The following is a 4,273-nucleotide window of genomic DNA, read 5'->3' as shown; positions in this document are numbered from 1 at the left end:
GGGGCCGGGTGCTGCGGCTCCCGAACTCGGACGCGGAGACGAGTCTCTTTCCCGCTCTGGCCTCCCGGCTCGCCCCGTCGCCTCCTCCCCCTCCGGCGGGTCCGCTAGTACCGCGCAACCAAACCGCCCCTGCTCCGCCGCCTCCTCCGGCAGGCCGCTCCGCCCCCAGCCAGCAAGTCGGGCCGCCGTGCGGGCCGCCGGCGCCCATTGGGCCGAGGGCGCGCGCACCCGCCAGCGCCGGCGCTCATTGGCCACTCCGCGCTGACGTTTCCCGGGGCGCCCCGCCCTCCTCCTCGAATTGTTGCTTGGCGGGGAGGCAGGAGAAGTAGGACCGCGGCCGTTCCGATTGGTGGGAGCTGAGGTTCTGCCACGCCCAGTTCCTTTGTTGCGCACGCGCACTCCGGATCTTCCTTTCCCTGCCCTTCCCCAGAACGGTCACACCCCTTCTTCCCCAGCTTGGATCTGTTAGTAAACAGTATCTAGTAGTCAGGAGCTCTTGCGAGTCCCTGGTTGGCTAGGGCTGAAAGAGGCGGGGAAAGCTGATTGGAACGATTGGCCCGCCAATCACCGTGCAAGGAGGCGGGGTCGGAGGGAAGTGCTCCTCACCCACGTGTTTACACGTAACCCCGGGTCCTTGATTGCGACCCGCACCTTTGTGAACAGCTGGGAGACAGGGTGCCCAGAAGAGACGTGACTCACTCTGGTGAGCACCAACTTAAATGGACTTTGTGTTTCAATACGATGATTTCGTTGTCGTTACAAATGTCGCAATCTAAGAATCCACTTTATACAAGCACTTCCTAGATGCTTGCTGAAAGGATGTTGTTGGAACTATTCCCATTCGTTGCGACTGTACCAGCAACAGAAGGAAACACTGCCCAGTCTTTTGCCATTCTCAGAACCCTTGCTATGTCTGAGCCCATTGTTGCAACCACTATACCCATCTTCCTCTTTGTCACTGACCCTCCGCTTTACCAGGCTTGCTGTCCAGGGACTGATGCATCCTGAAAACATACTCAAGGGAAGTGAGAGGAATTCTAGCCATCCTCTTTTCTAAGAAGTACCATTCTGGCTGTACTTCTAACAGCACGGATTTGTTCGTTCTCCTGGCAGTTTGGGATAGTTAATATTTTCCTCCAACACCGTAACTCAAAGGCTGCAATCCCACTCTGATCTTTCATTCACTGTTCACCCTTGGCTTGTACATGAGGAGGTTGGAAATACGATGGTTTGGGTCAGGTGCACCTTAGTCCTCAGCATCTTCATTTTTTTTTTAACACTTGGAACAGGTCTTTGAAGCAGATTTGGCCAATCCAATACATCATTTAACTTCCTAACTGCTGCTCCCACTATTGTGGATCCAAGTTAAATGAAATCCTTGACAACTTCACCCTTTTCTCTCTATTGGGGTGTTGCTCATTGGCCCATTTGTGAGGATTTGTGTTTTTGTTGAGGTATCCACCCATATTGAAAGCTAGTCTTTGACTGAAATATAATACAATCCCTGCCGCTAGTCAGGTTTTTTTTCTTTTCTTTTCTTTTCTTTTTTTTTTTTGCGAGGCAGTGAGAGAATGAGACAGTGAGTGAGTGAGACCATGAGAGAGTGAGAGTGAGGCAGTGAGTGAATGTCAGTGAGTGAGACAGTGAGAGAGTGAGACAGTGAGTGAGTGAGTGAGTGAGTGAGTGAGTGAGTGAGTGAGTGAGTGAGTGAGACAGTGAAAGAGTGAGGCAGTGAGACAGTGAGAGAGTGAGTGAGTGAGTGAGACCATGAGAGAGTGAGAGTGAGGCAGTGAGTGAATGTCAGTGAGTGAGACAGTGAGACAGTGAGTGAGTGAATGAGTGAGTGAGACAGTGAAAGAGTGAGGCAGTGAGACAGTGAGAGAGTGAGTGAGTGAGTGAGTGAGGCAGTGACTGAGTGAGTGAGGCAGTGAGTGAGAATGAGTCAGTGAGAGAGTGAGTGAGTCAGACAGTGAGTGAGAGAGTGAGTCAGTGAGTGTCAGTTTTCAACAGTATGGGAGAATCATACTGTACCAGAAACTAGAAGATCAGGAGGTGTTTAGAATAAAACGAACACAGAAAGCATTCGAGAATTGCAGAGGATCGCAATCATCTCCAGAAGAGGAACTGAGGAGCGCTTTCAGGGCAAGGAGGCTACTGAGACAACCCACTGAAAGGGTCGATGTGATAGAGATGGCAGCCCTTGAAATTAATAAAATCCAAGGCCAGAAAAGGGAACATACTCACCTTTAATTCTGAGCATCTAATGTGCAGAAGGCTATGGATAACAGTGCAAGCCCAAAATCCATTTATGGGATCCCCACTTGGATCACACCTCCAGAGAATCCCCTCTGACCAATGACCAGAGATGTGAATAGCCTTGCTATCAGAAAGAGTACATTGGAAAGTTGACTAATTCAGATGTGATTCAGTAAAAATTTAACACCTTATCATTTGTTCTCCCTTTTGATCCATTTTAAATCTGTTTTAACATTAATTATTTTCTGTTCTCTTTTTAACTGAGTTTTTTTTCCTATGTGAGATTTCTCTGCTTTATTTCATTGTTGTTATTGAGTTATTTTTTTTTTTGTTTTTAAATATTTTGCTCTATATGAAATCCAGGATAGGTAACTCTATAGAGAAAGTAACTGCATTAATAGGGTTGTGGCAGGGAGGTGGGGAAGAAGTGGGGAGCCAATAATAATGAGTATAAATCAAAAAAAGGGTGGGGGAAGAGGGAAATGTTCAAAAACCGATGGTAGTATAGTGATAATTGCACAAATCTTTTTAATATGTTTAAACTATTGAACTATATGTGATGTGAATGTGTGTCAATATAACTGTTTTAAAAGTGTTTAAAAGAAGACATGGGAGCCGGCTCGTGCTGTGGTTAAGGAGTTTGATGGCTAATCAAACGTGGGAGGTGTGACCCCTGCAGCCCTCTTCAGGAGAAAGGGGTGGCTACCCTGCTTCAGTGAAGATGTGCAACCTTGAAGACCCTCCGTGGCGGCCTCCTCAGTCTTCCAGGGCCACTGTGCGTCAGAAATCCCTCAGCAGCACTGGGTGTGGTGTGGGGTATGGGTTGAAGCTGGAAATCCCTGTAGCAGGATTAGGTATTGGGTCCACTTCAGCTCATCATGCTCCCTTGTTGATGCTGTAGTTGTTGTTGTTGTGGAGTCTGTGCTGACTCAGAAGGAACCAGCTCTGTTGGGACCCCCTGTTGCAGACTCTTCCTCTTTCACAGACCCCTCCCCTTTACCAAGCCTGAGGTGCTTCACCAGGTACTAGTCCCTCCTGGTAAGCTGTTTGTGGTAGATGTATAATAGTTTGTCAATTTGAGCATTACGAGTATAGGGGTGCAGTCTAGCTTGTCAATCAGATCATAGCCAATGAAACTTCTGTGTGGGCATGGCCTTCTCCTGAGAATTCTTGGAAATCCGGTACTTGCTCCTTGGAGGGGGGAGACTCTGCACACACCCTAGGAGACATAGCAGCTGACAAGACACATGGACCCACCATGATGCAGAGACCCCTGCCAGCACGGAGATGTTTCCAATGACACTGGATCCAAAGACTTTCTACCCAATGGCCTGTGATCTTCTACATTTGGCATCATTGCATGTGTTTCATGAGTCTGAAGAGGACTTTATAGATTGGTATCGGACATAAGGGCTAATATCGGACTTATGGACTTGATCTGGACTGGGCTGGGATGTTTTTCTCAATGTTCAATTGCTCTTGTATATAAACCTCTCCCTTATATACATACGCGTGTTTATGAATTTGTCTCTCTAGTCTACCCGCACTAACACACTGTCCAAAGCCAGTGGCACAAAGTCTTAGCATGCTTTGTGAAGGATACTGTGGATGGCCACACGGTGAGCAAATCGCTCTTGGAAGGAGTACAGCGTGAAGGATCCCCTACCCGTGGCCATCAAGCGCCTCCCCATTCATGGGGGCCCTGCCTGAGTCCAAGCGGGGCTGCGCTCTGGACAGTTTCCAGTGACTGGCTTTATCAGGTCACCAGGCCTTTCCTCGGAGGGACCCTGGGTGCACTCCCATCTCCAACTTTTGGTGCTCTGCGAAGGACGTGAAGCATTAGCAGCACCCAGGGACGCTGCCAGAGGCCCTGTGGGAGCAAAACCGAGACAGTCCTCGCTCCCAGAGAGCCTAAAGTCTGAAACCAAACGATGTATTGAATAATCGCATCAAGAAATGGAGACTTTCCATTGTGATCTTGCGGTGAAGGGCAATCACAGGGTGTGCCCACAGGCTA

At 48.9% G+C, this 4,273-nt stretch overlaps 1 pseudogene; it reads right to left on the bottom strand.

The window, feature by feature from the left end:
• Positions 1-104: 104 nt before the first annotated feature.
• Positions 105-4,273, bottom strand: part of LOC101645697 — a 116,921-nt pseudogene continuing 112,752 nt past the window's right edge.

This window comes from Echinops telfairi, unplaced genomic scaffold (genome assembly GCF_000313985.2).
Source record: "Echinops telfairi isolate 266 unplaced genomic scaffold, ASM31398v2 ScPeMD7_18;HRSCAF=68, whole genome shotgun sequence".
NCBI lineage: Eukaryota > Metazoa > Chordata > Mammalia > Afrosoricida > Tenrecidae > Echinops > Echinops telfairi.
This window is presented reverse-complemented; position numbering and strand designations above follow the sequence as displayed.